Raw genomic sequence first — 7,122 nt, 5'->3', positions numbered from 1 at the left:
TTTTGTGCCATGATCCTTGCAGTCTCTTCCTCGCTTGGCCCTCTCAAGTAGTATTTGCCAAACTTTCCCACCACAGCTCGGCAAAACTTGTACATGCACTCAATGGCAGTAGACTCACTCATGCGAAGGTAGTCGTCCCGTGTATCGGCAGGTGCTCCGTATGCAAGCATCCTCATGGCGGCGGTGCACTTCGAATGGATGAGAACCCGAGAACGCCTACAGCGTCGAGCTTGAGCTTGAAGTAGGGGTCGAACTCTCGAACGCCGTGGAGGATATTCATGAACAGGCCCTTGCTCATCCCGTACCGGCGCCGAAAATTGTCGGCATGTGTTGCCCCGTCGGCGAAGTAGTCGTTGTGCGGCATGGCATGCCCCTCCATCCTCTCGCCGGGGCTTCGACTTCCTTCTTCCCGGCCTTGATCCTCCGCGGCGCGGCCTCTTCCTCTTCTCCGCCTCGGCGTCAAGCATGTCCTGGAGGGAGGCGATGATCGCAAATGCTCCCGCAGGTCGTCGTCGAACGCTTGCTCGTCCTCCGGCGCAGCAGGGCAACCATCTCATCGTCGCTGTCCATGGCTAAAGCAAAATCAATGGTTAAAATTGCGCCGAGGCGGACGACGCAACAAACAGCGACCAATCGCGCCTACCCGGCAAGTCGTCGAGCACCTTACGTGCGCGGAGGTGGGGCGGATTTGACGGCGCGTTCGGGAGGCGCCGGCGACGCGGCGGCGGCGGCACGACCGGCGGGAGCCCCAGCCGCGACAACGGTGCCGACTCGCAGCACAGCATCGGACGCCCAAACGGCCGGGAAATCCAGCGGCGGCGGTGGGGTGGGAGGCGCGGGAAGGAAGGAACGACGAGAAAAGAGGCGCGAACCAACGGTTTATGCAAATAGTCGCCGACATGTGGGAGCCCGCCTCGCTTTTCGTTGTGTCCGGCGTCCCCGGTGCGTCCCCTGTGGGACGGGGATGGGCTCGGGGCGCCGGACACCGTATCGGGGCGCGCCGGACAAAAAAGGGCTTTGGGGGACGCGGCTGAAACGCTTTTTTTGTCCGGCGCGCCCCAAATCGCTTTGGGGGACGGTTTGGGGGACGCGACTGGAGATGCTCTTACAATTGATGAAAGGGATCCTAGCCTAGCCTAGCTCTACAGTAGTGTATGATGTGTTGATTTCACCCCCTTTTTTTGGCCAGACGTAGAGTGGCTGGTTGGAGAGTGTAGATCACATCATCACAAGACGCTGAGCAGGTGCAGCTTGGTCCCGTGGTCGTCTCTGTCAAAACTGCGGTGCAGCGCATCCTGCTCAAGCTGCTCGTCTCGTCCTAGCCCCGTAGCTCGTCTCCCAAGCTGCTCGTCTCGTCAGCCTCGCAGAGACAAAAACGGCAACTGCGCAAAAGCCATTGCGTAAAGGCTACCGAGCTCGCTCCAATGCTCCATCGACTAGTCTCGTCCTAGCCTAGTCTCCGAGCTCCAGCGTGCTATGCGACTGTGCTGCTGCTGGCCACGACAAAAGCTCAAGAATTCAAACCCCCCACTCGATTTTGCTGGAGTATCTCCTCCTCATGTGAAGCGCACTTGAGGGATCTCTTGCAGATATGCATACCGCTCTTCATCTTGTTTTTTTTTTTGCAGGTTTAACCAAAATAATTGTCCGGAACAGATACCGTATAACGGTTCAACCTCTAAATGCTTTTGTAGTCAATCTTTAAATAATTCTCTCATACCCTATACATGCCTGATTTTGTCCAGAATATAACGTGCACGACAAAGATTTAGCGTATCGTAATTAAATTCTAATTTAATAGTACTCTAGTTTATATTTAATACTTTCTTATTATAATATTATTAAATAAAATTAGAGCAATTCCTTTTTCTGGAGATATTGAGAAAGAGAGACAGAGTGAAGCTTCCTTAATGATCTTAAACGTTTCCCGAATTTTCCACATTCTAAAAGACGGAAATTCCACGAATCCCTGAGGTGGATAAGTTCGACGACTCAGCAGTAGTGTGGAATTGAGTTTCTGGTCCGGTGGATCTGATCTATAATTAGAGGCAATACATACTAAAAGGTTCGAACAAGAAAGATACCGTATAAGGTACATGGCAAAGATTTTGAAAATATGGTGGAGAACCTGGGTGCCAGCGCACCCGGTTTCAAATTTTTTGAAAAATGCGATTTAAATATATTAGAAAATTTTGAAATAATTCATGCGTGTGTATGCCACCTTGATACTTGCCTGTGCAAATTTTCAAGAAAAAATACGACCGTATGTGACCTACACAAAAAAGAGAAAACTGAACTTTGTTATACTGTGAATAGTGTACGTGTACTTCTTATACTGTAAACAGTATGATTTGTTATTTTTATGTAGGTTACATACTTTCATATTTTCGGCTGAAACTTGACATGCCCATACCTGAATACATTCTCTACACACATGATTTATGACGTTTTTTAATAATTAATTTTAGTATTTTTTAGAAATGTATTGTTTAAAACGGGTTCTGGCGCACCCGAGAGCCAAAAATCTGCGTCCGCAAAGATTTGGCCTATCAAAACTTTGGTCAGGGCACGCTGGAGGAGTACTACAGCAAAATTCTGATGCGCCGCCCATAGTCTGGCCAAATGAAGGCCGTAATTCGATGGAACCGACCTATCTTGGTCGATTCCGACGACGAACATGGCTGATTCCGACCTATTCAAGCTGATTCCTTATACGCGCTTTGGGGTTTAACGTGTTGCAGTATCTACTAAATTCGTTTTTCCAGTTGTCGATCGCTCGACTGGGTCAGCCATCGGGGCTGTACGACCCAGGTCGTATAGGATTTATAAAATCGTGCCCCGCCACGGCCTCTAAAATAGTTTTTCAGCCGGCGTGGCCCAACTATCCATCCGGCGCCCCTAGCTCGAACCTAGTAGAAAGGAAGGCTAGTGGGGGCGCCGGTGCGCCGCGTGTTGGCGGGAACGACGCGTGAAGAAGGCGCTGGAAACGTCTCCTGGATGTGGACCCGCCCTGCCAGTGTCGGCGGAGTCGTCTTCATCCTCGCCTTCCGCGCCCGTCAAAGGCTGCTCGCCTTCACAGCTTCCGCGTCGGCGTTAATGTTGCTCGTCTTCAGCGACGGTGTTAATGCCCGCTAACGCCCCCTCGGCGCCATATAAACCCCCCGTGCCGCTCCCTCGCCGCACATTCCAGCCAGCGCCCTCCAAAACTTCTCAAGCACCAGCGCCCTCGGCATCTCCTCCAAAACTTCCAGCACCGACACCCTCGCCATGGACTACCAAGAACAAGAAGGCGCCGCCGCTAACAGCTTCGGCCGCCGTTGGCTTCAAGTCGCCGAGGCGCGCGCCCTCTAAAATGTGCGCTACCTAGGGCGGGCAATGAGGAGAAGGACTACGCGGCAGCGATGTACCGCCGCCTAGGGCTAGGGCATGGCGGCAACGAAGACGGTTACTAGTTTTTTAGGGTTTTATTAATGTCTATGTTTTAAAATTTGTATAAATACTGGGCAAGTATGGCCGAACTATCTATGAATCTACTATTTTCATGAATTGTGTTATATTTTTAAAATATAAATATTTTAGTATAGGGGTCGCGATTTGGAACCGCCCGACCCCTATTTTTGTTTTACCACCGACAAGTCCGCCCCACATGAACCCTAAAACAGCTGCGCTAGAGCCTATACGGGAACGAGTGGAGATGCTCTAAATCTTTTACTAGGGCATCTCCAGAGGTACGACGCATTTTATTGTCCGCTCGCATCCGTTTGTGTCGCGCCGTGGACGCTAAAATGTCCGTTTTTGTCCGCGCGTCCGTTTGCGTCTGGGGTTGGCTCCAGCGGGGCGACGCATTTTGTTTTTTGTTTTGTTTTTTTTCCTCTTCTCCATTCAAACATAATTCCAAATATTACATACTGAAACATGATTTTACACAAACTAACACATAGTTTTGAACATGGTTTACACAAACTAACACATAGTTTGAACCATGGTTGACACAAATATAACATTAAAAAAAAGAAATCAGTTGTGTTGATTTCCGTATGTTCGCTGCCAAGAAAGAACATTCGAGGGCACACCCAATCACCCAAACCGGGAGGAGACGGTGCCCTTGTTGGTTCTACCGAGGAAGAACAGACGGCCCCTGCCCCGGCCCCGGGGGCGCCCAGGGCCGCGGCCTCGACCGCCTCGCCGGCCACCAGGACCGGCCATGGACTTCCTCGCGGGCCTGGCTGCATCGCAGGAACACCTAAGTGGCGCTACGGTCGAGCTTTGTGGCGGCTAGGGTTTCTTTGGAGGAGTGGATGAGGAAGAAGAACGCGCGCCCCCTTTCTATAGGCGGGAGACTTGCGGTGGCCGCGGGATGCGTGGCGTCGCCATTAACGTGGTTGGCGGAGGTGGGCTGCGGCCGCTCGGCAGCCAAGGCATCGCCATTAACGTGACGCAGACTGCCGAAGCGACGCTTGAGAAGATGCATCGATGCAGGGTCGCTGCCAGGTAGGCCCGACGAAACGTCCGCCAGACGCGAGCAGACACTTTGCGCGCCCGCGCAGCGTCCGCAGAGACGCATATTTGTGCCAGGTTTGCGTCTCCGCGGACGGCCCAATCATTTTGCGTCACCCCGCTGGAGATGATGCCAGAGGCATTTCCGGTCACTGCGGACGAAAACGGTCGCTAAGCGTCGTTTGCGTCGCGCCGATGCCTTAGACCCTACTACGTACCAGCCCACATATTACGACTGTCTACTGCATCGATCAGCATCCTCCACACTTCTCCGCTAGCTAGCTTCTGCGCTGCTCTCCTGCCAAAATGGCTCCACCGTCGTGGGTTATCCTGGACGCGATCCCGTGCGTATCCGCGCCTCAGGAAGCCGACCTCTCCCTCGAGCTCGCCGCGCCGCCGCGCGTCTCCGTCCTCACCGTGCCCCAACGCGTTTCCCCCTTCCAAGCCGACCCCATCACCGGTAAGTCCGCCTGGGTGGTCACCGCGGACCCTGCCTCCGGCCTCCTCATCCTCTGCGCCGCAAAGCCCCCTCTTCCTCCCACTCCCCCTCCGCCACCGGTCTACCGCAATGGCGTGCGCCTCGCCTACGTCACCTACAGCGAGCCCCGCCCGCCGAACTACTTCGTCTGCGACGTCGCCTCCGCCACCGCCTTCCTACTCCCCGAACCAAGCCACGGCGACCCGAGGGGGTTCCCTTCGGAGATCAACGCGATGAACCTCGGCGTCGTCGCCGCCCCGGGAGCCGAAGGAGGTGCCTCTCGCTACGTGGTCGTCGAGTTCCGCTACATGTTCAACGACCAGCACGCCACGCTCCTCTGCTTCTCCTCCGACACCGGCGAGTGGGCGTGGAAGCCGGTCCACAACCCCATGGGGCGCTGGATTTGGGGCAGCGACGGCGTCATCGCCCACGACGGCAAGCTCTGGTGGGTGGATCTTGCCGGGGGGCTCATTTCCTGCGACCCTTTCGCCGATGCGCCAGTGCTGGCCATGGTCCCGCTCCCGGACGCCGACTGCCATCTGTCTGATGCCTCGTGCGCCCACTGCGCGGGGAGATCGCTCGCGTACCGCCGCTTCGTGCAGGTCAGCGCTGGCAAGCTCCGGTGCGTGGAGTGGAGCTCCAGCCGCCGCGACGTCGACGACGGCGCTCCCATGACGGTCAGCATGTGGACGCTGAATGACCCGGAGACCAAGGAGTGGGCGCTGGAGTACAAGGTGAGCTTTCAGGCGATCTGGGCTGACGAGAGCTACAAGGCCGCCAGGCTGCCGGAGAAGAACCCCACGTTCGCGCTCGTCCACCCCATGAATCCAGACGTGGCCTACTTCTTCCTGGAGGAGCACCTCTTCGGCGTGGACATGCGCCGCCAACACGGTTGTGGAGTGCGGCGCACACGGGTTGGCCGTGCCGCCGTCAGGCATGCCTCCCAACTGTTTCTCCGTCCGCGCATTGGAGCTGCCACTCGCCCTTTCTGCAGGTAACGCATCCTCACGTCCCCATGGATCGTACCCTCTATGCTGTTGCCGCTATTGCTGAATGTTAGAATTTGAATTGGAATATCACTAAACATGTTTAGGCCTAGCAAATGCAATTGCTCCGTGGTATGTTTTATGTCTTAGAATTCTGCCCAATCCCGTGGAAATGGATCAATTGAAAAGTGTTATGGTGTTGCTCTGCTGGTATATGGTTTTGAATGTTCCTTAAACCAAAGGTCTAGCCTGATTGTTATTTGGGGACACAATGTATAATCAGTTCACCTTCTAGGCTGTTTAGATTTTTATGCTTTTGGATAGCTGCTTGTTGTGGTGAGTATATCCTTTTGGTTGTTTATTATCCAATTGGACAGTGGTAGATGTTTGTAATTAGTTTCTTTCCGAATGCAGTGTAATAGCCATTTGATCTTATGGCATCTGCAGATGTAAAAACCTTCGGTCACTATCTCACATTTTTGTTCAACGTTAGGTATTATTATACGCCCTGTAAAAATTTGCTTGTAATGAATGGTGCCGGTAGTAATTAGAATAGAACACGCAGCAGGTTTCCGGAGCACGAGTGTCACCGCTCATGCCATCCGAAACCTGGCAAACAGACACACGAACTGATTAGTTATGTTGTTTGCTTTTCATATGCAGTGAGCCTATGTTTCTAATATGATAAAGCATTCATATATTTCACAATTAGTTATTCTTAATCAGTCACGCCAGTTAAGTTCTTACTATTTCCTAGCAGTGTCAATCCCAATAATGTTAGCTTCATTGTATACCTGTTAGTTTTGACCGTCTCAATTGCTGTTTATGCAGGTTCACTTCCATCTGTTGTTGGCAGTGGTTCGAATGCTGAAGATTCTGCACCACCGGTGTCAGCTGCGCCATCTGTTTCCCTGGTGAACTTCTGAGCTTCATCATACATTTGTTGTTCATGTTGATCATCAGTTCAGCACGCAGATAATGGTATTTCAGCAGCATCGATGACAGTAGGTTTTCTTTTGTGTTCTCTAGGCGCATGACTTAGTGAGCCTGAAGATCGAGTCAGAGGAAGATGCCTAGGAGGAGGACCTTGAGGCAGCATCTGTTATGATCAGCAAGGCTCTAGTGGAGACATAACCTATATCTTGTGTCTAGTCTATCAGA

The 7,122-nt window shown here is 52.8% G+C and overlaps 1 pseudogene; it reads left to right on the top strand.

Moving 5' to 3' along the window:
* Nucleotides 1-4,803: 4,803 nt before the first annotated feature.
* Nucleotides 4,804-6,887, top strand: LOC124663849 (annotated as a pseudogene).
* The last annotated feature ends 235 nt before the right edge of the window (nt 6,888-7,122 follow it).

The sequence above is a fragment of the Lolium rigidum genome, chromosome 6 (assembly GCF_022539505.1).
Source record: "Lolium rigidum isolate FL_2022 chromosome 6, APGP_CSIRO_Lrig_0.1, whole genome shotgun sequence".
NCBI classification, from domain to species: Eukaryota; Viridiplantae; Streptophyta; class Magnoliopsida; order Poales; family Poaceae; genus Lolium; species Lolium rigidum.
The sequence above is the reverse complement of the archived record's forward strand: the minus strand, read 5'-3'. Positions and strand labels throughout refer to the sequence as shown.